General features: G+C 44.5%; 1 protein-coding gene across 6 annotated transcripts in view; it reads left to right on the top strand.

The window, feature by feature from the left end:
• The window catches only part of HIC2 (HIC ZBTB transcriptional repressor 2), a 99,309-nt gene that overhangs the window by 43,134 nt on the left and 28,294 nt on the right, over positions 1-27,881 (top strand). For 2 of the 6 annotated variants that reach the window (XM_043529301.1, XM_043529304.1), the window contains exons 2-3: positions 1,261-1,404; positions 27,794-27,845. The gene's annotated coding sequence lies outside the window, so the exon portion shown is untranslated. Of the gene's footprint in view, positions 1-1,260; positions 1,409-27,793; positions 27,846-27,881 lie in introns of all 6 variants that reach the window. The other 4 variants (XM_043529303.1, XM_037878328.2, XM_043529305.1 and 1 more) reach the window with 2 other exon arrangements.

The following is a 27,881-nucleotide window of genomic DNA, read 5'->3' as shown; positions in this document are numbered from 1 at the left end:
GAAAGGGGGCAAGTCCAGTTCCCTTCTTACGGATTCAGTGACTCCTTCTGGCCTTGGAATCTATGTGGTCATCTAGTCTGACCCCCTGTGTACCACAGGTCATACAACTTCACCAAAATAATTCCTAGAGCATATCCCTTAGAAAAACATCCAGTCTTGATCTTAAAAATTGTCAGTGATGGAGAATCCACCATGACCCTGGGTAAATTAACCACTGGAACAATTACCCCTACTGTCAAATATTTACTCCTATCCAGTCTGAATTTGTCTAGCTTCAGCTTCCAGCTATTGGATCGTGTTAGACCTTTGCTAGATGGAAGAGCCCATTATTAAATATTTGTTCCCCATGGAGATACTATGGCCATCCACCCGTTAGTGATGTAGTTCTGTTGACCTAACCCCTAGTGTAGACAGTGCCATGTTCCCAGGAGAGCGTCTCCTATTGACATAGGTACCGTCTCTCGCAGAGGTGGATTAACAAAGACGACGAGAGAAACTGTCCCATCGACATAATCTTCACTGAAGCACTACGGTAGCATAGCTGCAGTGCTGTCTGTGTAGACAAGCCCTTAGACTTGTAATCAGGTCACCTCAACCTTCTCTTCGTTAGACTCAAGGAGCTCAATCTATTTATTTTATCGCTATAAGGCAGGTTTTCTAATCTTCTCTGAACCCTCTCCAATTTATCAACATCTTTCTTGAATTGTCAGCACCAGAACTGGCCACGGTATTTCAGCAGTGGTCGCACCAGTGCCAAATACAGAGGTAAAATAACCTCTCTACTCCTATGCGAGATTCCCCTGTTGATGCATCCCAGGATTGCATTAGTTCTTTTGGCCACAGCATCACATTGGGAGTTCATGTTCAGCTGCTTATCCATTATGACCCCAAATCTCTTTGAATCACTGGTTCTCAGATAGAATCCCCTATCCCATAAGTATATGCCACACTCCCACAAAATAAAACTTCAGAGTTCAGTTTTAGAGTTTCCTTGCTCTCCTTCTATATACTCTCTGGAGCCATAAAGACCAAGGAGACCGTGCCCCTAATAATGCGACCCCAGCTCTAGAGAACAAAGAGACCATTGGCAAGAAGTGTAGTCCCCTTGTTGAAGTGGGGTGGGGGGTGAGTGTTTTGGTCTCTGTGGCCTTGGATAAGTCACTTAGGTGCCTACTGTTAGCCAAAATTTCCAGGCTTCAATAATTAAGTAAAAGTAGCCTGATTGGTGTTTGTTTGTTTTTTTGTTTTTTTCCCTTTCAGAAATGATGAGCACCCACAACTCACATTGAAGTCAACATCTTTGGGTCAAATATGCCCTCAATCACAGCCTTGCAATCTCGGTGACTTCAGAGGGACTGTTTACCCATCTATCAAACGGGTATACTATTTATAGCTGCGTTCAAGGTAGGTGAGTCATTGATTTTAAAGCAATTTGAAATCCTTTGATTTGGAAAGTTCGAGGGGAGTGCAAACTAGTAGTTTAATCCCTTTTTCCATTGGGTAATGGGGCTTTGGATGAAGCAGCAGAGAGAATACTAGCCTTGTGGTAGTGTCTAACTACAAAATGATACTAGAAATTGAAATATTAACTTTTTCACATGCAACCTTCAGCCTGAGAAGTACAACTTATTCTTGTCTGTCGAATATAAAATACACCAGAACATAGATGCAAGGTGCTCTCTATTGCTTGTCATCCCAGTGACCTCACACCACATTATAGCTTTGCTCTTGGTCCCTGTGATGTCATCAGAAACTTGATCTATATAGACTTGAATGCTTCGACTAGGATTTAGAAATGTGATGTTTAGCTAACGTGTCCTGACTAGCTTAGTCTGCAGAGGGTCTTAGAAGCTGCATGGTTTGGTTGCTAATTAGCACCAAGGAGGGAAATTATGCTGCCCGTCAGGATCTTTGCTGTTTCTGCACCTTTTGTCGTCTTCCCATCTTCCTTTTCCTTCTCTCTGCCTTCCCTGTCTGTGCCACCTCTGTTTTTCCCTACAGTAACTCCCATTCCATCTGCTCAAATGGAAGCATTAACCATTTAATTGCTGATCACTGAAGTGTTGTCATTGGGCTTCAGCATTAATATCCTAATGAGATTAATGGGGGGTGGGCAGTCAACATCTTTCAGGCTGCCTGCAGCCCTGGAAGGATGCTGCTGTTGGGCTTCACACGCTTATTTGGATTGTTACCTTCATAACCATGAAGACTAGAAATGTTTTTTTCAAAATAAAAGCTTCAGATTTTGCAGTATTTGAGTGTCAAAGACCAGACAAGTCCATCGGCTGGGCTTGATCTGGCCTGCAGACCCCATTGTTTGACGCCTTTGGTCTAGAGGTTAGGGTAGTGGGTTCAGAATTGGAGAAGTCTGGACTCCATGTCCAATTTCCCCCTTTATTGCTTTTTGACCTTGGGCATTTCCCCCTTTTATTGCTTTGTGACCTTGAGCAAGTCATCTAACCTCACATCTGTGAAGTGGCAAATAGCACTGCCAAGCGCTATGACATTCTTGAATCAAGTGACCTATTTAAATACAAAGGACTAGTCATGTTATCTAGAGTCGCAAATACCTTTTACTAATGATTTTTCGGAATTGTACCCTGTGCTGAGGACGGGAGTTAAGCAGGAGGAAAAAACGGCACTTCTCTGGATAGCGAAAAATACTTGGTCTTTTAGCTTTGTGCTTCAGCAGAAGCAGGTTGGGTTTTGCCCTATCAACACCATGTGGTATGCTGTAGTGGATTGGGTGTCCCCTGATATCAGATGTTCTAAGCATCCCTGCGTTGGCTGTATTTTTGGCTTCCATTTACATCTATAATACCTGTGTACTTCAGCCAGCTGTAGTATAATACACCTAAAAATTGGGGCGTGAGGGGGAGATGACCAGCAAATGGGAGTGGGTGGCTAGAATTGCACTTGGAACCTTGTCTGGTCTTTGGTAGGAAAGAGTGGCCTGAAAGATTCTGAGGACTTGAGAGAGAATGAAATGGTGACCTTGCAAGAGTTAAGACAGTGATAGTTTGAACAATTAAGCGGGAAAAGGGATTTTTAGTCAGACTCAAATTCTTTTCATTAACACCTGTTTAACTTAAATGATAATCATTTTGGGGAGAGGAAGTTTTTGTTTAAGACTCTATACGCTTGCACCAATTAAGGAGTCCGCGCTCACAAAATACAGCCTCAGAGACCCTCCTAATGACTAGTGTCACATTCCTGATATTTCCAAGGAGGGAGGGGGAAGAGGAAGATGACAAACAGAGAGGAAAAACCACAACTTTGAGAGAGTGACAAATACCAGTATCTATCCTGTACCTTCTTTGGCCATCACAAAGAAGACAAAAAGCATGCATGTCTAATGTTTAGAAGTCTTCTTTCAACTGCTAAAGACCATTAGCCCCCCCGGAAAAGGGGAGCGCAAACTTCTGAACCAAAGCAAACTGGATTGAAGTCCTACGCATTTAAAACAAAAAATGCAGCTGCCTTCCTTACGTGCTTCTGATTCTGGATTCTGATTTCAGTTTTGCTACTGTAAATCTGGAGTAACTTAACTGATGTGATGTAAGTGCAACCAGAATCTGGTCCGCTAATTTTGCTGCTTCATCTTCTGTTGGTGACCCATTCGTGTTATAGACTGAAATGTTTGGCCTATTTTGTGGTGTTCAAGGGCCGCTTAAAATTATACTCCCTCTATCGTCCAGCCGTAGTTTAGAGATGGCAGTGACCTATAAAATGAGATTTCTGTGTGTGAGTTTTAGATATTGTCACCAAAAAATGCAGTGGATTTCCCTCCTTCCCCCTTGATACGTTTAATTTCCAGGACACATGGCTCAACTGAATTTGTGTTGGAGTTTGCAAAATGGTCTGGATAATAGGAGAAAATCAGGTCACACAATAAGGATTCAAAACCGAACCACCAAACAGACGTTGCAACTCCTTATCCACATATTGTTTCAGTATAACATCTAGTGACATGTATTTCCCTCCAGCCCATCATGAAAGTGGTTTCACAATTGAAATGAGCCAGGACAGGTATTTCTGCCACCTCCCTCTTTTTCTGGTGGCTGGACTTTCAGCCTCTTGCTTTTTCCACTGCACCCCCAAAGGGTGTGGGTATTAGGGAAAGGGGGGGTGGGAGAAGCTCTCACACCTTGTTCTGCCTTCTTGCTTACACTGTAGAATCTCTAGCTTATCCGCCCAGTGCAGTTGACTGTATGTGGAGGAGGGGGAGAGAGCTTGTGTTGCAACCTCTGAGATATCTTTTGCAGCTGCAGCACTTCTCGCTGCTTCCCCCCCCCCCCCCCCCCCCCCCCCCCCCCCCCCCCCCCGACTGGTATGTCTGAACCATATCCTTCAAAACCAGTTTTCTAAGCAGATTAGATGGGTAGCAGAGACAGCTATGCAATCAGGCAAAAATGTGAGCTCAAGCCTTCATTTTTTTGCAGTGGCCAGAGCAATAAGCGTCTCACACCTGGATATTTTTTTCTCTCTGTCTCTCCAACATGTTGTAGTCTGTCCATTGCTGTAGAGTGGAACTAAAAGTTCATCCTAGGCACTAATAATGTTACAATTTAATATTGAGCAGGGAGGTGATTGGCTCCCTGATAGCAGAAGGAATTCATGTTTGAAGCAGTAGGAAACTGCTTCCTGGATACAGTTATTCACCACATGAACCAATGTCCCTCCCCATATGTTCTGAAGTTCTTGATGGGATTCTACCGTGAAAGGTTATGTGGGCCTAGCAGCATAGGTCATGGATATGGAAAAAACCCACACCCCGACCAATGTAGCTATGCTGACATAGTTTCATCTACATTGGGGCTTATGTCAACTTAAGAGGCGTCTGCTGACCTAGCCAACGTTGTTCAGAAAAAAACGTTCCTGTTGGCATAGGCGTCTATATTACAGCACTACGTGAGAGTGTAGAAAACTCTCTTTGGTATCCTAAGTTAGCCGTGCTGACACGCTTGGTTTCGTTGGTCTTGCTACTGTTGAAACCAGGGCTCCCTGGTTCAACACCAAAAGACTTTTTGTAAGCATCAGTAGTGGGTTTCAGGACAGGCTCCTTCTATATGCAAGCGACTATAAAATGCATTCAGGGTTCTCTTAATCTCTGTTTGGAAAAACTTACTTGCCCGTTCACTCTGCAAGAGCGGTTAATTGGGATTGGTTAGAGGGCTGAGTAGCAGGTCCGGGGTCAGGAGGACTGAGTGAGCTGCTGTCTTCCTTTCTGGAGGAAGAGTGGGGAGTTGCACATCCCTAGGAGCTGTTTGCTACTTCTCTGGAGGATAGGAAGGAACCAAATGTGGAGTGGGCCAGAACTGTTCGCTGAAGGGTACTGAGGAGCGTGTGAGTGGGTAGGAGAAAGAAGGGAGAGGTTTAAGATCTAGATGATGATTGAATTATTAAGCTAGAGAAGAGAAGTAGAGGACAGATTTCAAGTAAGAAGGCAGGAGAGAGAAAATAGAGGGGAAAGAGAGGCTAGGGTGTAGGGAAATGAAGGAGACATGAAACATACCCTAAAAACAAGGCAAGAAGACCTACCCTATGATCTGTGCTAGGAAAGAAAGTGGAATGAAGCTAGAAAAGAAAAAACTAACATTTCAAATATTAAGTAGAGAATTGATATTAAAAATGTTAGGTTTCAGAGTAGCAGCCATGTTAGTCTGTATTTGCAAAAAGAAAAGGAGGACTTGTGGCACCTTAGAGACTAACCAGTTTATTTGAGCATAAGCTTTCGTGAACTACAGCTCGCTTCATCGGATGAACGGATGCAACTTCATCCAATGAAGCGAGCTGTAGCTCACGAAAGCTTATGCTCAAATAAACTGGTTAGTCTCTAAGGTATCACAAGTACTCCTTTTTCTTTTTATTAAAAATGTTGTATACAATGCATTGTTATTGTATTCCTTTACATGTCAGGCAGCATAGCTGTGGGGAGTGCATGGTGGCAAAGGCCCCGTCCCCCACTGCATATCTTACTGTAGTCAGAAACAGAAAAATCAAATCTCCCAGCTAAAGGAGGAAATAAAAAGGAATCTGGTCATGTGTGTCACAGCCATATGGAGAATGTCCAACAGCAGTAAAATACAACTGTAAAACATACATTGAAAGCTTAAAATCATGAATAAAAACAGTGTTTTTTCCACTCTGGCTAGTAGGCTTAGTCCTTGGGCTAGTAGGTGCTGGGCTGAGAGATTTACTCTGGCTTCAGGGGTAATTTTAAGTTTAAGATCCCATTAAATCCATACTCAGTCTGTATAAGTTACTCTGTGAAATCATTAGTCTCCTTGTTGCTTTTATATTAGATGTGACAGATTAATATGTTTGAGGGCAGATCACTGCTAGACTAAATCTTTCTCTGGTTATGATTCCTTACAACTATAAAACAGTCACAAGGTTATGGGGTTTATAAAGAGGTTTATTACAGTTTCCAACATTGGAATTCTGTGGGCTAAGTGTTTTTTTAAAAAAGTAAATCAAAATATATGCACATCCCATTTCCCCTTTCCCAAGATTATATAAGAATTAGGAATACACATTGGTCCTTATGCAGCATCTTGCTATTTACAGTGGGAGGGTAACCCTGCACTCCTTCTAACAGTAGGATCCTCCATTGTGTCATTATGGATGATCTGGGCACATGTGTGGGATGAGAAAGAACTTACAACCTCAAGAACCTCCATACACACTCACTGCTTCAACCCAGTGAGTAAAGAAGCATCAACAGTGCAAGCAGTAGAAGGATGGGATCTACCTACGGGCACCTGTGTTGAGTAACCTCTATAGTAGAGGCTCTCAAAATTCTTTCCAAACCCCACAGTCCAGTCTTACGATGACCTCAATCCTTTTGAGGTCGTGGGGGGGGGGGGGGGGGGGGAGGGAAGGGGTGTTTTCCCTAATTTCTAAAGACCCTTTCCATAGCTGTGAAACTGACTCAAGTCTAAAATACCATTTTAGAGAAATTTCTGTTCTAGAGAATGAGCTTCAATCAAAAGTTTATTTTTAAGGTATCCCAGAATTCTACAGCAGAGAGAGAATTTATTCTAGGAGGATCCAGGAAACTCTACAGAGAAGTTATCCTTCGGTATAAAATTTGATGGAACTTTTGATGAAGTTAATGAGGGCTGGGAATAGGTGCCAAGGGAAGGGGTGCAGGCTGTACTAGTGGGTAAGGGTGTACGTGGGGTTGTAGGATACTTTCTGTGCCCCTCGATTCTGCGTTATGCTTCCCAGAAGTGCCATTTATACATAGTGAGACATGGAGCTACTTGGAAATTCTGTCAATGATTGTCCAATGGAAAATGCAGTTTCTGCAAAATCAAAGTCTTCTGTGGGGAAAATTGATTTTGTTGAAAATCTTCAGCTCCCCCCCCCCCCCCGGTTAGGAAAATGAAATAAATTTTGGGTCGGTTCAACCAGAGTTTAAAAAAAAAAAAAAATCAAAATGTTAAAACTGATCGGAAACAAAATGTTTCCGGTCAGTTCAACAAAACATTACACTGCATTTCCCTGACAGCGCATTGCCTTTTGGGAGGAGTTGTTCAAGCCATCTTTATCTTCTGTGGGGCAGAATCCCTGGGGATTATGCCTTCCCATAATGAAACGCAGATTTTCCTGTGACTGAGGTTTAATAGCACACTGACTTGAAATAAAACATTTCAGCTCAGTTCAGTAAACTGCCCAAACTGAAGTTATTTAGTTTCAGTGTCTAACTGGTTTGATGGAAAATGTCCAATTGAAACATTACAACTTTTTGGAAACACATTTTTCAGAATTTCTGTTCTGCAAAAAGTTTCACAATTTCAACTTTGTGCCCTGATTCGGGATGAAGACAAATGTTGAAATGTCAGAATTCCCTGTGGGATGGAAATTCTGGGTTTTGCATAGCTCTAGGGAAGAGGCAGGTGACAGCTGTGAGCTGTTCTTCTCTAGAGCAGGAGTGTGAGGAAGGGAGGAGGAAGGAATGAGAAGGTGCTGTGGGGCAAGGGTGAAGTAGTGACAACAGCAGGAGGGAAAAAAAGCTTCTCCTTAACCTTCCTGCCCCCATAGTTCCTTGGAGTCTAGTGGCTGCTAGGTTTTGGTGATCTTGCTTGTCCCCATACCCCTGCCTGGTATGAGAATTCTTTTATCTTCCTGGATCATTTGCTTAAACGCAGTCCAGTATGTTACACCATGGATGGTCAAGATGCAGGGTTTCATCTTCCTCCGTGAGGAGGCCTGGATAGCCCCTCTTTCGGGCCAGTTTGTGGTGCTTCTCGCTAAGAGCAGGAGTTTGTTCAGTTGGATGTCCTAACAGCACGGTCTGTTAGTAGTATAGGACTTGAGAGGTTTCTGAGCAGTTCGCTGGCCTTTACTGAATGGAACTGGGTGCTTGGGCACACTTGTCAAATTTTGTTACAGTACAAACTGACTTACTCTTTTTCAAAGAGGGCCTTGTGGCCAACTGGTCTGAACACAGGACAGGAAGTGGGCAAGGTCTGATTCTAATCCTGGCTTTGACCATGACTCTGACCTTGAGTAAGTTTTCTAACATCTCTCTGCCTCATTGTCCTGTCTGTGAAGTGGGAATAAAAATACTCCCTGTCTTCACCTGAATGTTCAGGTAAAATAGTGGCAGTGTGTATTGCACTGTAGATTGATTTATTAACAATTTTAGTGTCTTGTGTAGAAAATTGATGATTTCATCCAACAGCCTTGCCCTCTGAGAATGAGTAGCTGAGTAAAGAGGGACGTGTGAAAAGACAAACCCAGGTTACACATTAAACAGGTTCTCCGGTATTATTGCCTACATTACTGGCAAAGACCCCCTGTAAGTAATCATCAAATAATCAGCCTGGCTCCTTTTGTGAATGGCTTGAATCTGTGTGGTCCTCCTTTGTTAGGGCAGCTCGTGGGCTCTGAAAGCTTCTGCACCCCCTGTTCTGTACTACAGAGCCTGGTGGCACCAGCTGCTTCTGCCTGAAACACGCATTTGCATGAGACAGTGGCTCTCCCCTCCCCCCCCCCCCCTTACATTTCAAAATGTATTTCCCATCTTTTCAACCCCTTCATTTTTAAGCTCCTCTCAGAACTTTTGATGCACTTTATTTTTATTTTGCCACATGCCTATTTTTACCAAGTAAAGCTCGGAGGAGGGAGAAGTCGTCTTTCCTTCAGAAATAAAACAGCCGCCAGTGTTTGGAAATATCTTAACAATAGACCATATGGGAGTCCCAAACTGTTAAGCTTTATTATTCAGAAGGCAGAAAATGTGGTTTGATATTCAATTGATGTACAGCATAAATGAGAGCCACAAACTAGGCTCCCTTGAGCTGGGATTCAAGTATTCTTTTGAATATAACTACTAATACTTTGGCCTAGTTCCACAGAATGCGTCCCAGCTTGCTGATCACAAGCCAAGAAACTGGAGGCTATTCCCTCTACCCACCTCCCCCTCCTTCTCAGAAGCAGTTTCCTCTCCTGCCAGCATGGGCTCTTGCCCTGAATATAAATCTCCTGATATTAGTTCTTCAAAGAAGACAGAGAGGGCACAAGCACAGGCTGGCTGTTCTTTTCCTCCCCTTCAAAATAAAGTTTACCATGTGCAAGATTCTGGTCAGGAAGTACAATGGCTGTTCCAGGTGGGATCCTCTTTGTGCCTGTTTCTGTAGCCACTGAGGAAATCGTGTACACTGAAACAGGTGAACATGCTTCTTCCCCAGGTTACTCTGAAGTGGTGCCAGAGAGCACATGGGAGAGGGATTTGTGGGATACAGAGATTAGAACTGGTTTCAGTTTACTTCTGTGACCCTATTTGATTTACACGTACTATAATTTTCCGCTCTCCATTAGGTTGACTATTCCTCTTAGCTATGCTGGTCTCTGGGGAAATGAACCCACAAAAGTTGCTTCAGGCTCCAATTTTTTATAGCCTTGAGCAGCCCCCAAACCTGGCAAATTCAACTGAGAAAAATCAAGTTTGTGTTTTCACAGATGGTCTGTAAATGTTATTTCAAAAGCAATCACACAACACTACATTAAAAGAACATTAGTAAGGTTGCAAAGTCAAGTTATGAAATGCCACTATTAAGGTTGCCTGTGTAACCTTAAGTCAGCCTTTTGTGCATATGCATTGATAGAGGATTTAATTACATGATCATAGTATTTTTTTTCCCCACAGGATGCTTGTCTCATATATTGCAGATGGACCTGCTCTGGGGATGATTCAGAATTATGTATTTCTGTAGGACCCATGTTTTGCTTATTGCAGCAGTTGGAAGGAATGTCATGAGTGAGGCGGGGGATTGCTGGCATAGAAGGGACAGTGTCACAGTTAAGACAGCTGATTTCTGGGGAACGTGACTATTGATGCCTGTGCCAGAGTTCCTGTGTGATGCTAGTTAAGTCACTTAAACCAAACATTGCACAGGTGCTCACTAATTGTCTGTTCCTCATTTTCTGGGTGCTCTGCTTGAGACCCTGGTTCTGATTTGCAGAAGTGCCGGGCACCCACAGCTGCAACTAAAGCAGCTGAGCTCTGCTTTGAACAAATGAAGTGTGATATGATAAGTGCTCCGAGGGCCTAGGCATCTCAAATTGTACACCCAAACTCAGTGTTAATTTTGACCTTAATCTGACTCAGTATCCCAGCTGCAAAATGGGGATGGTGTTCCCTCAGCTCACAGGGTGTTGTGAAAATAAATTCATGAATGTTTCTGAAGTACTCCGCCTGTAGTGACGAGCATCATAGAAAAACCACTGTGGAAATTGATAACTCTGCCTCAGAGCAGGGTTTGGATAGAATACAGTGAATAAGGCTCAGGGCCACACACTGCGCAACGAGAAAGCAAAATCGTGAATAGCCGCTCATTAAGTGAGCGCCATCCATCCTGGGCACTGAATGAGGCAGGAGGCCTGTGGAAAATATGTACTTATGCATACGTTCAAGGGGACCAAATTAAGGCTGCACAGGCCACTTTAATTCTGGCATTTCCTAACTTCTGAGGGCTTGACTTTGTGACATTAATGTCCTTTTAACATGGTTGTGGGTGTTTTAATAGCCTACTTTAAAAAAAAAAAAAAGAAAGAGAGAACTGAAGAAGCTGATTCCATCATATTGACACCTAAGTAGGTCATCAGCAGGTTGGACCCTTCAGATGCACCAAACAGGCCTCTGCCGCTTGAGCAAACAGAGTAACTGATAACTGTAGTAGGCTGTTACCTTGTGCGGACTGGCACTAGAGGAGGATGGGACACTTTGCCAGTGGGTTTCACAGATATTGGACAGAGTCTGAGGGTTTGTCTATACTTGACAATTTACCAGAATAGCTATTCTGGAAAAGGTATTAATAATCGTAGTAATTAAGCTGCTAAAATCTGAAGTCTGAGCATGACAGAACATGGGTTCTCTCCCCCCCCCGCCCCCAAAAAAAAAAAAAAAAAAATTCCATAACTTGGCCAGGTTTGGTCAGATTTTCACCAAGGCCACCCTCACGCTAAAAGTCAAGTTCTACCTTCAACACATAGCGGGCTTGGAGTTTTTCAAAGAGAAGTTTGCCAGAATTTAATATGGGCCAAACAATATATATTTTTCCCCCCACCCTCCCTTGGCAATGGCTGAACTATTTTCCTTTCAAATTTTCTTAAAATAAATAAATAAATAAAAATATCAGCCTGAGGCAGACAGCATGGTAAACTTCAGTCCAATCAGTTACAAACTGGTAAAATTATGAGCAACTGAAAACACCATCTTATGATGAAATGGATCAAGCAACCTTAATGGGCAGTGTGATCATCCCCACTTGTAAGATTACATTATATAAAACAAAATGGTGGTTTAAGATATTTAGGTGTATCTGTATTCTGGGTTTTCCTAAATTCTTGCGCTGCAAGACTCTTGGCATGTCAATAAATATTACTACTCTCTGGCTTCATGATAAAATCCTTAGATAATCCAAGTTTGGGGAGGTTTTTTTCCCCCCTCTTTTTTTTGAATCTGAGTTCCACAAAGGAATTGAATTTGGGCTGCTGTAATTCAGACTGAATAGGTTGGAGGATTCCAAACTTGGCCTGACTTGTACTTTCCTTAAAAGCGTGCAGAGCCCATGTAAAAACATTCTTTATGAATGTGTTAATGCAATTGCGCATGACAAGCCTTCACATAGTAGTGGACATAGGTTGTGCACACTGTAGTGAAGGCTGAATTTCAGTGTTTGTGTTTTTCCTCCATTTCCCCTTTCAGTTGCACATAATGAAGTTTTCTATTTTTTTTTATTTACATCTGCATCTGTTTAGTGGAGGGAGGGGAGAGAATTTGTCAGGTGTGTGTTTAATTTAGTCAATAATGCCTAGCATCACTAATGTGCTAGGCATTTTCCATCCTTTTTGGATCAGAAATCTTTTACGCTAATAATGGATGAACATAGAAAGCTCAAAGATCCCTTTGACTTGTGACCTCACTTAAATCTGAGGAATAAGCCAAATTTGAAGAAAATCTGTCCAGAGGTTTTAAAGTGCAAAAATGTCGCATGTGTATAAGGCCTTCTCTATGCTACAAGTACAATCGTGGCTTTTTAACGAGTTCTTGTCTCAACTGTGTTGTAACAAGCATCGGTTAATTTTATGTCCACGTAGCAGCTCTTTTCACAGCACAACTCTCTGTTCATTTCCTCGTTGTAGACCGGGGTGGGCAAACTTTTTGGCTTGAGGGCCACATCTGGCTATGGAAATTGTATGGCCCGCCATACATGCTCATGAAATTGGAGGTTGGGGTCCAGGAGAGGGCTCCAGGCTCTGGGGTGCAGGAGGCTGGGACCGAGGGGTTTGGAGGATGGAAGGGGGATCAGGGCTGCTCCCAGGAGCAGCATGTTCCCCCTCTGGCTCCTACGCAGAGGCATGGCCAGGCGGCTCTGTGCACTGCCCGGTCTGCAGGCATCCCCCCTGCAGCTCCCATTGGCTGTGGTTGCCGGCCAATGGGAGCTGCAGGGGTGATGCTATCTGCCCCTATGTGTAGGAGCTAGAGGGGAGACATGCTGCTGCTTCCGGAAGCCGCATGGACCCACGGCACGCATGGAACGGGCAAGCTGTGGACCCCACTCTCCGGCAGGAGCTCGAGGGCTAGATTAAAATGTCTGAAGGACTGGATGCGGCCCCTGGGCCATAGTTTGCCCACCCCTGGTGTAGACATCTATCACAATGGCTAACTCTCTATAATTGCATTCTGGAACACAATCCCATACTGTCTCAGGGGTGTTCTTGGAAGACCTACAGCTAGAGTAGCATTAGCAGTGAATGGGGCATTACACACTATGATACCCTATTACTATTAGTTGAGAGAGAGTAGAAATAGAAAAACTGGTTACACGTGCACAATAGAGTATGTAGGGGGAGCTGTTCTATTCACCATGCAAAAAACTACATTGAACTGGTTATAGAAAGACCCGTTTTCTCTTCTGGCAGGGGTGGAATACTGTAAGCTACCAGTTGCCACACAAGAATTAACCTTGTGATGTGTGAACACAAAGTATGTTTGGAGCTGTTTATGCAGGTAACTGATACACAGGTCCTGGCCACGCTACAACTTTTAAACCAAGTTTATTTTATACCATTAGTTTGTTTATGTGTAATACCCCTAACATATGAACAGTCCCTACGATTACAAAAAATCTGTGTATGCTGTGTCAGGACAGTCCTGTCTAAGACCGACTCTAAGAACCAGGAGGCTTATAACTTTTATTTTGGCCTGGAATTTGATATGAGCTTCTAAGACTGGAAGTGAATGTGTGTGTTTCGGGGGGCGGAGGGGAGAGGTGCTCTTGTAGAATTTATTTTGTGAGAGAGAGCTCATGATGGTGTTCTTGGTATATTTGGTATACTACTCCTGACATGGGTACTGTTAGTTCTGTTTTTCTTTTGGACTCTTCTTTCCCTCCACCCCTTTTTTGGGGGGGAGGTAGTGCCGGGGGGGCGGGGACGGGAGTGGAACAGAGCTTCTCCATTCCATTCTAACTACAGCACTTAACAAGTTAGTCCAGCTGGCCTTCCTCCAGTCTCAAACCTAAATCATTCTCTCAGTGATCACCATGATTATCATCCCCTTGCAGGATTCTCTGCTTCACTTGAACACACACATTGTAAGCAACTCAGGGCAGGGAGCTTTTGTCTGGTCTCTATAAAGTGTTATATTTGCATTTAGATAACTCTGTGATAGGCACCTTAAATGTTACATTTTGCATGGCTCACCCTATAGATCTGTGTATAATGTACTGCCTATGTATGTCTGTAATATAATTCTCTAGTGTCTGGCCCTCAGAAGAAGAGGGGCTTTATTATTAATTATTATAAGCTATGGGGGAGCAGCTTTAGCCCAAGTGATAGACGTCATTGTGTGTGTTTTGGGGGAGCTGAAAGATCAGTGCTCTAGTCCAAACTATGCAGATACGTAATTTACTTAACTGCCTGTCTGCTATGTTGGATTTGTTACAAAAGGACAGCGAGTTGGGTTGTAGACCATGCTCTTCTACTGGGCATGCTTTGGGACCTCGGCCAAGTTACTTAACCTCTTCACGGTTTCTCTGTTCAGTATACTACTTTAATTTATCAAGCAACTCTCCTTTTAATAATGGGGGGGGGAGGAAAGTTGGTGGAGCAAGGAAAGTACTAGCTTGCTGGAAAATCCCAAGAGTGTGGTTTTTAGATGGTGTGCCCAAACACAGCAAAACCACTTCAAAGTATCCTCAGGGTTTCCACTATAATCTTGTTCAACCTTTTTAGTTAAAGGTCCACCTTTAAGAGGCAATAAACTCTCTCTCCGGTCCCTTGGATGGTTGTGTTAGAAATATTCATGTACATGGAAAATTATTATTTCAGGTCATTTCAGACTTGTCAGTCTTTATAACTCATCTCTATAAAGGACGAATTTGATTCCTTGTATTTATTCAACATCAGTTTGTTGGTGATTGCTTTACTTTGTTCAAAATATTCATCCCAAATTGCAAAGTTCTCTTCCCCCCCCCCCCCCGCACCCCCCCCCCCCCGCACCCCGCCCCCCCCCCCCCAGTCCATGTGACTTATGGGTAAAGTTTTCAGAAGTGCCTGTGTCTCTTAGCAGCAATAACTTCTCTTCAAGTACTATGCTGCTCAGGGCCAAAGATTATGAAGATGTGGAGGATCTACTGGAGTGGTATTTTCTGGTGTGTTGTGTTTTAACAGTGTTATTGGCTACACTTCTTAAACACTTGTCTTCATTGGGAATAGGACACTAGCAGAACTAGGACCTGGTCTACGCTGCAAAGTTAGCAGGGTTGCCAACCCTCCAGGATTGGCCTGTAGTCTCCTGGAATTGGCATCAATCTCCCACAGACTATTGAAAGCAATCCAGGAGATTTTAATAGGATATTTTAAGAAAACGACATTACGTAATGTTGGGGGAGGGGGGAATCTCCTGGAATATCTTCAGTTAAGAGTAGACAGCCCTAAAGGTTAGGTTGACATAAGTCGCCTTGCCGTAGAAACGTAGACACCTATGAAAAGATTGCACAGGGGTTGCAGCAAAGGGGCATAATAGGGACCAGCTGCAGCACCACATGAAAGCGAAGGAATTTGGCCAGGCATATCTCGAGGACAGGGAGGCCAACAATCTGGTGCTGAGCCACACACTTGCCGCTTTTACAATGAGCGGCATGCCGTAGTTGTCGGAGACCCTACAGACCACCATGGATACCTCTGAGAAGCCAGAGATTTCTTCTGTGAACAGCGACGAGGAAGAGACTAGAGACGAGACTCCAACGATGTCATGAGCCAGGACCTGTTTGAGACTTCACCCCATCTAGCGAGTCCCAGCAGGCGAGCATGGACGAGCCCAGTGGAGGGGAAGGGACCTCCGGTAAGCATGCATTTTTCTTTACAATGTTGAAATTTCAAGATGGCACCTGGCCCATCCCCTGGTTAAGACAAAGGTATCTGCTTTTCATTGTTCTGCTCTTGCCAGACAAGTTAGAGCTGTTGGATTAGAGGTGGGAGCTGGTAGGGGAGCCACATGGAGCTTGTTTATGTACATAGGGAAGTCTCTTGTATCCGGGAGATACTCTGCAGTCCTCTCCTGACTCTGCAACCCTCTCCTGAAGATTTCCAGGGATGGCTGATTTCTTCCTCCATGGTAGGACGTGTTCCCACACCATTGCAGTGAACAGGCAAGAGGCATGTGGACCCAGGCAGCCACTGGCAGCTGAGTGTTCTATACCTTCGTTACCCTCAGGGGCAAGATGTCAGCTAAAACTCCTGCTGCCTTGGAAAATAGTGCCCCTATTCAGTGCCGTTGCCCTGCACATGTAACCATGGAATAGAGACCAACATTTATTTTTTCATGCAACTGAAATTCCTTCCTCGCCCTTGGTGGGCTGCTCTCCTTGTGGCTGGGCTCCAAAGCTGAAGTATCTATAAGCATTTCATATTAAGTGTTTATGGGAACAAGAGAAGGGAGTTTTGAAACTCTTTCCCTTTCCATTGGGACTGTAAATCCAATGACATCTGTGTTTTTTATCAGCAGCTGCTGCTTTTGCAGCCTTGAGGGGCACCCCTCCCCTGCTCACAAAACTCCTGGCCCTGACTAGGAGGAGAACGAGGAATAGGGAGGACATATTCAGGGAGATCCTGCAAGCTAATGCTGCACTGCAAACAAATGGCCTGGAGGGCCAACATGGCAGATGGCATGGAGAAGGAAAGAATGGACAGGAGACAGGCCCAGAATCTTATCAGGAAAAGGAGAGGGAGATGATCCAGCACATAATGGATTTTCTCAGGCAGCAAACCCAACTGCTGCAGACCCTGGTTGACCTACAGATCCAAGGATTCCAGACTCTCTTCCTTTGCCATCGTTGGAGAACTCCATGGTAGCAGCTTCCTACATCCATCCCCCCCCTCACCCCCATGGCATCACAGGCTGCATCCTTAGCCTTTCTACTCCACATTGGGTGACAGCAAGGAAAACCACAGCTGCACGTACACCAACCTTGGCTCTTACATGTCAGTGTACGTGTAGCCACAACAGACTACATTTGTGCACTGAAATGGGCAGAAATGTTTGCTGCCTTTCCAATGTCAAAGTTCCATTCTGTTAAATTTAAAGTTTGTATTTCATTGCCTGCTGTTTTTTGCACATTGGTTTTCTGCACTGGTTTTGCAAGTCAATAAATTTCTATTTTTGAAGAATACTGTTATCTTTGAGTTCACAAGAAATGTTGCAGAATGCACAGCGGTACTCAAAGCACACAGCATTGGTAAGTGTACAGCAAGCACTGCATAATTCCTAGCTTGAGGGAAATACACATTTATAAATGTACAGCAAGCACTACATAGTTCCTAGAAGCACCAGTTCTCCAGGCATGGAGAACAGTCCAGCACAGAACATTACTGTGGCTGACCATTGAAGGGGTTTTTCAAAACCTCCCTCAACTGCATAACTCCAAGCTGAGCTCTTGTAATGGGCCTTGTGTCTAGCTGTTCAAAGTCAGAGAGCTGCTGCACCTCCACCTTGGCTGTGGCTTTTCCTCTTGGATAGCGTCCGTCACTACAGGCAGCTCTAACCATTGGTATTTTTCTCACTGCCAGCATCCCAACAGTCTACCAACAGCACATTCAACAGTCATTTGGCACCGGCTGAGCCAATAACTGAATCTCTCCTTGGTGCTGTCAAGGTGGCTGGTATACGACTTTGTGAGCAAGAGGGAGTCTGGGTCCCCAGAGTAACTATGGGCATTTCAGCTGGGAAAGAATGCCCCTGTCTGCAGCTTTATGAACAGTCCTGTGTTCTTATAGATTCAAGTGTCATGCGTCTTCCCTGACCAGCCGCCTTGGATATTGGTGTCGTGTGATCCACCAACACTTGCATACTCGTAGAAAGTTAGCCTTTTCTGTTTATGTACTTGGTAGCAAGGTGGGCTAGTGCCAAAAATACTGTACTTTTGTACGGATTTTGGGAAAAAAAGGGCAAAAAGATTATGGGACATGGATGACATTATGGGATGGCAAAAGTTGCATGCTGGGAACTTGACCCCTAGCTCCCAGAGATTCCTGGGACAGTGATTTCTACCCCAGAACACATTGTGAAAAGGCCTCACGCTAGATGGCAGCACGTAGCATGCTGGGATACTTATCTCTGGTGCACCACACTTTACACTGACTAAAGCACTCCTGGTGAGTAGGCATGGTGCCAATCCAAACAGCCATCTATGCCTGTGCACAAATGATATATCAACTTTAGCAGCTCTTTGCCCATGTAACTTGCATCAACTAAAGTCTGGAGTGTAGACCTGGCCTGAGTTTAAATGCATTTTCCACAAACAGTTTCTGTCAAATATTCCAAACCTAAGTCCTGTCAGTACTGGGCTTCTGACAGAGCAAAACCTGGCCTGGAAGGTGGTCAGAACATGTCACGTTCTATGGCATCCTCAGTATCCAGCCAAACCATTGTTGGAAACCTGATTAGCTGGAACTGTGTGTTTAGACTGAGATAAAAAGTATTTCCCTGGCATATGCTGAAGCTGGCTAACATGGCATACACACCACCTCCCCCTGGGTACCTATCCAAAGTAGCGGGTGGAACATGCTGATGCTCAGCTCTTGGCCGAGAGCACTCCCAGCAGCCAGTGCTAGCTGCTTCTTGGTGCACAGGCTCTCTCTCCCAATGATCAGCAAATAGCTAGCCCAGTGAATTTAGCCCATCTTCCTGCCCATGGAATATCCATGAGCAGATGGTCACTGTCACATTTTATTTGGCAGCTGTTTTGTGAGTTATTTTACTCTATGAATTGCTCCTGTTCTTTGTGTGACTGTTCAATCTTCACGCTGCTATTTATGATTGGTCATATAGGCTACCTTGTACTTTTTCTGTTCCCTGATTGGAAGAGGGTAATTTTATCATCTGGAGGCAGCCTCGGAGAAGGCATGTCTTAGGGATTCAGTAGTTTTGGGAAAGGTTGAAGATAAGCAGGATCTGGGAATCTTAGAAAATTGGAAATGTTTTTCCCCATTCTGGGCTACACAGTCCTTGCCTGAGGTGGTATTCAGAGAGAGAAGTTAGGCTATGGTAATGCTTATGGGCTGATGTAATGTTCCATTCACACAAAGTAGTTGTAATGGGTGTGGTCAGGTCTTTGCCTGGCTCTCACAATTACCTCTGTGCCAGGGCTCTAGCAAGGGTCTTGGGGGAGCTCCTGTTGTGCCAAGATGAAATTAGTCTGTTTGATTTATATAACAAAAAACTGGGAGTGCACAAGAGTAGTTGGGGTTTTTTTGTTTGTTTTTTGGGTTTTTTTGCAAACACTTGTCTGAGTAAAACCCAATTGTTCAACCCTTCTGTCGGCAAAGGAGTGTTGTACCTGCCCAGTGTGCCTGATTTGGTGCCCCTCTGGTTAACACCAGGCAGGCGCGAATACCTTTTAAAATCTCTGTGGAATGAGGTTCTTGGGAGTCTACAGTCTTGGACTGTCCTCCCTATCTGACAGGACTGAACAAGCGTGGAAGTAACTCCTCCTTTTTAAGCAGGTTTTTAATTCCAAAGGCCTCAAGCACACAATATTGGTCTTATTCTGGTTTTAACCGATGGATATTTTTAGTCACTTACTCATGGGTTTTCTCCCTCTTCCACCCTCCATCAGTCTTGTCTCTTTAGATTGTAAGGACAGTGGGGCACTGATCTCAGTTGGGGCCAATGGGTATTACTACTGTAATTCAGATTAATTGCAGAAAAGACCTATCCAAACGGGACCAGAACAGCCCCCTCTGCCTCCTTATTAAGGGAATTGTCATGGACATTGGTAAACTATTGCAAAAAGTCACTTTCTTCTAACACTGAACGAAGAACTTTATTAGATAAGGGAAGTAGTATTGTCCATAAAACTCTTCATTCTTTCTGAAGTTGCTGCCCAGAACCTCCTCCAGCCCCTGTGTAAAGGAACAGTACACTAGTCTTTGAACCATCCACCTGCCTGCCCCCCACTCACACGCAAACAAGAATTAATATAGATAGCAACAAATTTGTAGCTCCAAAGGAGTCACCAGATTCACTATTTGGCCAGATGTGGTCTTGAATTTTAATTTTCAGGACCTTCTATTCGAAGTGTGCGCCGTCGGAATCTCCCCTCCCCCATTAGTCAATTTAAAAAAGGTTGTTCGTGTGTGTGTTAAGAGTTTTGAGATCCCCATGTGGAAGGCACTAGGAAAGCACCAACTCTTACACCACCCAGGGCATATGCTCTGGTGAGTCACACCAGGCCTGCACATCATACAATACAAGCAGCAAAAATACATGACAAGTAAGCCACATACCCCCCTCTTTCTCCTGCCTAGTCAGTCCATAATACTAAAGTTCAGGATTTGATTGCCCTGCCCCATTTGATTGCCCTGCCCCAGGATTTCACGCCCCATTTGAAAACCAACAATATAGTTAACCTCACAGAAAGTGTGAGTGGCCAAGTGGCGTTTGCCACACTTGTCCTGACACATGCTTGAATTAGGAAAACTTAGTTCAGTCTGATGTAGGATTTCTTTTATCATTGTAATTACACCAAACAGGTTACTGGATGGCTGATCTTTAGGTGTGGGTGGGGTGGGGTGGGGTGGGATGGGGTTTTTTTTGTTTGCTTGTTTGTTTTAATCTTAATAACTAAATCCGGACCAGACTAGTTATTATGTACTTCTATGGTTAACTCTGCCTCTTGATTGGCTGAAGTGTACAAGAGGTCTGTTCCTAAAGCCAATCAGAGTGTACTATATTAATGACGGGGTAAAATGAAGAACTCATTCTACCAACAGCCATCAGATTAAATCACTCATCTGATGTATGAGAAACTACATTGCTGGGCAAGAAACCTCATCACAGGATCAGTGTCCCTTGATTTAAAAAACAAACAAGTTAGCTTTGCAATGGCATTGGTTTAGCTGCAGGAAATCGTTAGCATGTCCACTTGCTATGAGAGTAATAAGTTTATCTATAGTCTTTAAACAAGACTCTGTGAGCTTTTTACTATTCTCCATCAGTTAGCGGAATGTTTATTTTCCACTAAAAGAGTCCAGGTACACCTGCAGGGGTGCTAACCAGCTGCCTAACGTCAAATCTGGGTGTGCAATAAGAAGAGAACTTACAACTCTGCTTCACTTCTGTTTTCCAGGCTTTACAGGTTCAGTCAAAGGCCACGTCTATTCTAAGCATAATGGTGTGGGTTTTTTACAATGAGAAAGCTATCTTGTAAGAAAAGAGAGAAGCTATACTTTTTACTAGTATAGACAAGGCTCAGGTGGGGATAAATCTCATTCCCTTCTTCATCATGCCAGCTTCTTACTCTCCTGTTTGTTCTCTTCAACAAGCTGCAGGACTCATTAATTTTCACTCCTAGTTTTGTCCCAGTCCCTGACTCTAATGTGGCTGTCCTCCTGCACAGTTTCACTCTCTCCTGATGAGAGAACATTTTAAGGGATGGATGCTCCAGACAGTACTGTGGGCACACATGCAGACAGCCAAAAGGCAGAACAGGGAAGTTGCTTAGTGTCAGTTTCCATAGGAACAATGTGATGAATACCTGTCTTCTGCTTCTTCATGTAAAGTGGGCTCTGCTCAGGAAAAAGGCTGTGTGTTTTTTATACTTTCCCTGATGGCAATATATGCTTCATCTTTATACTCGGGACATGTCCTATATTTTTCCAAAACCTCCTCTCCCTAATCCAAGCAGCTAAAGGAAATGTAGATTGACAACAGGATTAAATGGTTACCATTAATTGAAAATTATGATTTTTTTTTTTAAACTGACACAATGTCCATTTTCTAATAATGGGTATTATGGAAGTGTGGGGGAGGTTCCAGCGTGACCAGTATCCAGCACATCAGCATCTCCATCATTACACCATGGAAAGCAAAGCAGAATGGAAATGGTCAGGAAACTGTCTGCATTTTCTGGGGTTTTTGGGTGTGGTTTTAGTATTACTTACACTTTCAGCATTGAACATAGGTAGAAGGCTGGAGGAGGTTGTGGGAAGTGTACAGTAGGTGCCATGAAGAAGTGGTTGCTAACCACCCATGGTCGTTAAGAATAGGAACCACCACGGCAAGTTTATTACAGGAAATAGCACACATACTGTAATATGACAAATGTCAAGAAAACTTTAGTGGCACCCACTCTGCATGTGAGTGTTTTATAATATTATGCACAGACATAGCATAGCCTTGGATTTTCCTTTCATCCCCAAAAATTTAAAAAGAAGAAGGGGGAATAGCAGGCATCTAACACCAATCTTCCATACCTCCCAGGGAGCAAATCAACTATAGGAATCTGAGAGCAAAATTTAAGTGATCTGGTGTTGTCAGGATGCTAGCATTCATGTACAGCTGTTCTGTCTTCCTGTGCTCTATGTATTGAAAAAGAAAACCTAAGGGGTTGTTTTTTTTAACCCTTTAACCGTATATTTGGTCTTGTGATTTAGGAAAGGGAAAAACGTGATCTGAAAGGTAGTCCATCCAATGGTAAAACGGTTTGAATGCTGAGCTAGCTGCTGGGTAAAATTATTTTAAAATGTAGGTTATTTATACATTACATTTTTAAAAAAGCCTAATTCATGGCTATGGTTTCACAGCAAACATGACAGCCTTCTGAATAATCATTGCTGTTCAGTAGCTCATGAATTTTTATTCTTAATGGCAGTGGGATTTGTGCTGTTTCACTAATAAAACTCCTTTCAATTACATAATGCATTCAGTCCCGTTTAAAGGGAATGTTGCTAGGAGTTTATACCCCCAAGACTGACATTTCTCAAAATAGCTATAGTTTGCCGGAGAACATCGAGTGGATTAGGTGCTTAGCTATGCTGGCAGCAGTGAGAGTTCAACGCTTGGACTGAGTCCTGGACGTAGGCTATTGTACAGCTCAATTCCCACACAGCTAGCAACTGGCAGCTAAATCCTTGTGCATCAAGCTGAAATTAGCTATTTTTCCCCCCTTTGCACCGAAATTAAGACCCAGAAAGGTGTACTATCCCAGTCCAGATGTGGGCACGTTCGGATAGAGTTATAAGTTGACCTTGTCCATGGTGGTATGAGTTCTTCCACTCCTGACACTTGTATTTAGCAAAGAAAGTGAGTGATTGTACTAGAGCTGAAGACAATATATTTTATTGCTCTCTCTTAAATAAGACTATATCTAACCAAGTAGCAATTAAGTATGAAAGATTCCCTAGATTTGTATCCTGTTTGTTGTGAGGAACAGAAAAGTAATTGGGTTTAAACTTCTCTCCAGGTGAGGCAGATGTGATCTTGTGGTTGGTTTTCAGTAGCTGGAATGTTAACATCCTGCGTTTTGGCTTTCTGGTAAACAGCAGAAGAGCTGCGTTGTGTGTTCATTTTCTTGTGGAGTGACTTGGGCCCTTACCCTTAGTGGTCAGCTGGGTTATGTCTATACTGCATCTGGAAGTAAGCTTCCAAGCCCAGGTAGACAGACTCGTGTTAGCTAGCATGCTAAAAATAGTAGTGTGTATGCGGCAACTCAGACTCTCAAGCCCATGGGTCTGAGCTCAGGTGGCTAAACCAAGTCTCCGCCAGAGCTGTGACGTCCACACTGATATTTTTAGCATGCTAGCTTGTGTAGAACTAGCTCAAGGCTGGCTTGCAGCTGCAGTGTAGACATACTCTGCCAAGAAATCCCTGACGTAGCAGTCACTGTAATAGCGGGTTTCAGAGTAGCAGCCGTGTTAGTCTGTATTCGCAAAAAGAAAAGGAGGACTTGTGGCACCTTAGAGACTAACCAATTTATTTGAGCATATCCACTGAATGCATCTGATGAAGTGAGCTGTAGCTCACAAAAACTTATGCTCAAATAAATTTGTAATAGCAGTGAAGAGTGGAAACTGTTTAAAATCTTTGGGTTAGGAAAAGCTTAACTGTTGAACTTCAGTTGTGACAGAACACCGGGTGGTGGTTGTTATGCCATAGATCTTTTCCTGGTCAAAGACCAAGTTGAGTAAAGAAGAAGGGTACAGCTGACAGCTGTTTGTGTAGGTATGAATTTGGATCGCTTGAAAAGAGGGGAGAGAACAGTGATTAGAGCTAGGTGTGTGTTTTGCCTACACAAACCTCAAATCAGAACTGCCAGAGGATGCCCCAGCTCTAGGCTTCCCCGGCGCAGACAGAGGCAGTTTGAGATTCTGTGGGATAAATGGATGCAGGTTTACTAAGGCCTAGACTGAAACCAAGGACTCCTCTCTTCACTGGTGACCTAAACTGGACTGAGGAGCTGGTTCATCTAAGCTGCTCTCACCCAGTCCTAAAAAAGCTGGGTCTCAGAAGATGATTGAACTCTGGACTCTGCCCAGCCCTACTACAGGCACTTGGGCATCCATTTGCTTCATGCCTGCAGGCTACTCATGATTTCTGAAGCTCTCTCTACCTTCACAACAGTATGGGTGGACAGATATGCCCATCTATAGGGCCCTGCCAAATTCACGGCCATGAAAAACACGTCATGGACCGTGAAACCTGGTGGTCTCCCGTGAAATCTGGTCTTTTGGGTGTTTTTTACCCTATACCACACAGATTTCATGGGGGAGACCAGTGTTTATCAAATCTGGGGCCCTGACCCAAAAGGGGGTTGCAAGGTTATTTTAGGTGGGGTGGTCACAGCACGGCCACCCGTACGTCTGCGCTGCCCTCCGAGCTGAGCAGCCGAAGAACGGCAGCTGTTGGCCGGGTGCCCGGTTCTGAAGGCAGCGCCCCGCCAGTAGCAGTGCAGAAGGAAGGGTGGAAATACCGTAGCAGGGCATCCTTACTTCTGCACTGCTGCCGCCAGCGGCTCTGAAGGCTCCTGGCCAGCAGCCGCCGCTCTCCAGCTGCCCAGCTCGGAAGGCAGCGCCGCCGCCAGCAGCAGCGCAGAAGTGCAGGTAGCAGTACCGTGACCCCACCCTACAATAACCTTGCAAAACCAGCCCCCCCCCCCCCCCACAACTCCTTTTGGGGGCAGGACCCTACAATTACAACACTGTGAAATTTCAGAGTTAAATAGCTGAAATCATGGAATTTATGATTTTTAAAAATCCTATGGCCGTGAAATTGACCAAAATGGACCATGAATTTGGTAGGGCCCTACTCATGTGAGTTCAGGCGGTTCAATCTGAATTAACCATTGGAACAGTCTACCTAGGGGTATGGCAGATTCTCCATCACTTGGAGTCTTTTTAATTTGAGGTTGGATGCCTTTCTAAACTATACTCTAGCTCAGCCAGAAATTATGGGCTTGATGCAGGAATCACTTGGTGGAATTCTCTAGCTTTTGTTATGCAGGAGGTCAGACTGGATGGTCACAGTGGTCCCTTCTGGCCTTACTCTATAACCCAGTGGTCCTCAAACACCCCCACCTCCCCCGTCCACACCCCCTGGGGACTGAGAGCAGGGCCGGAGCGGATCTGGGGGCAAAGCATGGCTGGGGGTACTCCCTCCCCACCTCCTGTGGGGCTTGACCTAGTCCCCGCCATGCCTCCCCGAACTTCCCTCCGCATCCTCCCTAGGGGTTGCGCCCCACAGTTTGGGCATCGTTGCTATAGCCTATGATATCCTGGGACAGCTTGGCACCAGCGGTCCCCAGGCTCCCCACCACGTACTTTGAGCTGTCTTTTGTGGGGCAGGAGGTGATGCAGTGACCGTATACATGTGTAGGGATGTCCAGCTGGCCCCTTTTGGTGGAGGAGGATAGAGAAGTAACGACCGGCCACCAAACTAGCATTGCTCTTTGTGTTACCCAGAAGCTTTTACTATTCAATTTGCCCTTTCTTGGTATCTGCTGTAGGCGATGGCACTTACTGACCTGCTGCCTCAAGTTTCCTCTTCGTAACCTGCAGTCCCTTTGGCAAATGCCAGGTCTTGGGCTAACAGTTTCTTAAGAATTAAATTGGAACTTCTCTATCACATCAAACATAAACGGCTTCTATTCACTTGCAGGGCCCTTCAGAGTCAATCCCCACCCTACCTGCCATCTCTGATTCACCATCACACTGCTGGTGCTTGCCTCTGATCGACCCACGATGCCAGCCTCCACTGCCCACATGAATTTTCAAACACATACCTTAGTGCTTTCTCCCATGCTGCGCTTGGTGGCATCCTCTCAAACATCCATAAAGCCACCTCATTATCCACCTTCAAGTCCCTCCCTTATCACAGTGGCTACAGAAAACTTGACAACAGGCAGTATGGTGTGCAGAGACTACACCCTATCCTGCTGACCAGTATTGTCTCATGATTACTTGTACTCCCGCATCTGTTGTCTCTTGTCTTATACTTAGATTGTACACCCAGGAGGGCAAGGATAGTCTTTGTGTTCTGTTTATACAGCATCTAGCACAATGGGGACCTGGTCTAGGACTAGGGTCCCTAGGTGCAACAGTAAAACGAATAACCAATAATAACACCCACCCACCCAATGTGGGTGGCTTTTCACTTACTTTTAGATGTGTATGTTGCTCACTTTCCTTTGTTCCAGATTCTTGTCACAGTTTAACCTCCTCTGAGGCCCTGTGGCTTCCCTGCCTCAGTTTCCACATATCCAACTTTTCAGTCACTCCTGCGGATGCACATGGCTTGGCCCCCACAGCCTTCTGGCCCTTGTGGGCTGAGACTCTGTCCTCTTCCAGTCTTTTTTACCACAGCACTGATTCTCAGGCTGCTTCCCTCAGAGTCCTAACGTAACAGAAAACTGATGGTTGGTCACCTGCTTCTCCAGGGCTCAACTCTCCCTCCCACAGTAATCAAAGTCCCAAATGAAACACCTGAATCTTCTACCAGGCCCAGCTCATCCACTCTAAGGGTCTGCCCTGGCTTTGCTCCCAGCCTTTCTGGGGTCCCAGAGAACCCAGCCATCCTTCTGGCTTCCCTCTGGCTGAGCTTGCCCAGCTGTGTTGTTAAAAACCCTCTGACCTCTCCCCAGCTGGGCCCAATAATTGACCAGGGCCCTCTGATTCCTAGTCCATTAGGACCAGCTGGGAGGATGGCTGGCCTGCTTCAGGGACGGTTGAGCCCAACTCCTCTTAAAGGGCCAGTCAGCCTGTGATGATCCTGCATATGCAATATTTGAATAGCAGTTCCTGCTTATGAAGTGAGTCCGAGCAGTTGTTCCCTAGTTAAGTAGTTCTGTACCCTCCTTCAAGGCGATCTTCCATGTTTTCATTTGGCATAAAATCAGCCAAGGATTTGCAAGTAATAAATGAAAAATAACCAGCATAATTATTTGAAACCCTTTGTACATTTAACTTGGAAATACACTCGTTGTTATGTGAGTCTGGGGGAGGAGGGCATGCCTTTTGCTTCTGTATTTGTGCATGCACTGAGAGCACAAGTGTTTGTAAGATGCCAATCAATGACTGTAGAAGGTCATATGGTGAGGGGCTCTTGCATGCAATTGAGAGTAGCCCCTCCTCCTCCCCCCCCCCTTTGTAGGGTGTTACAGGATACCTCTGTGGGGTGAACTACAGCTGGTGTGCAGTGGTACTAAATCCCTAGAACAGTGTCCAAGGGACACAAGTGTGACATGAGAAGTATTTAATGGGACACACCTGTTCTAGAAGTGGTCATGGCTGTTGCATGCCTTAGAAATGGAAGGTTTTAGGGAGGTAAAAGAAAGGTTTGCTCATTTATCCACACTGGTTTCCCTCTTCTCTCCCCTCCTTCCTATTGAATTAGAAAAATTGATATTCTTTGTTTAGAATCCTAATGTTCAGGTTGTGATGGGCTGTTTGGTGGCTGAGATTTGCATTTGAACTTTCTTACCTTACTATGTGTTCCCGGCAGGGTTAGCACAACAGAACAGCTACTGGACTGAGGCCTGGTCTACACCTAAAATGTAAGTGTGCTTTGGCAGACATAGTTAAGCTGACCT

The sequence above is a fragment of the Chelonia mydas genome, chromosome 15, assembly GCF_015237465.2.
Source record: "Chelonia mydas isolate rCheMyd1 chromosome 15, rCheMyd1.pri.v2, whole genome shotgun sequence".
In the NCBI taxonomy this organism is placed as follows: Eukaryota; Metazoa; Chordata; order Testudines; family Cheloniidae; genus Chelonia; species Chelonia mydas.
The sequence above is the reverse complement of the archived record's forward strand: the minus strand, read 5'-3'. Positions and strand labels throughout refer to the sequence as shown.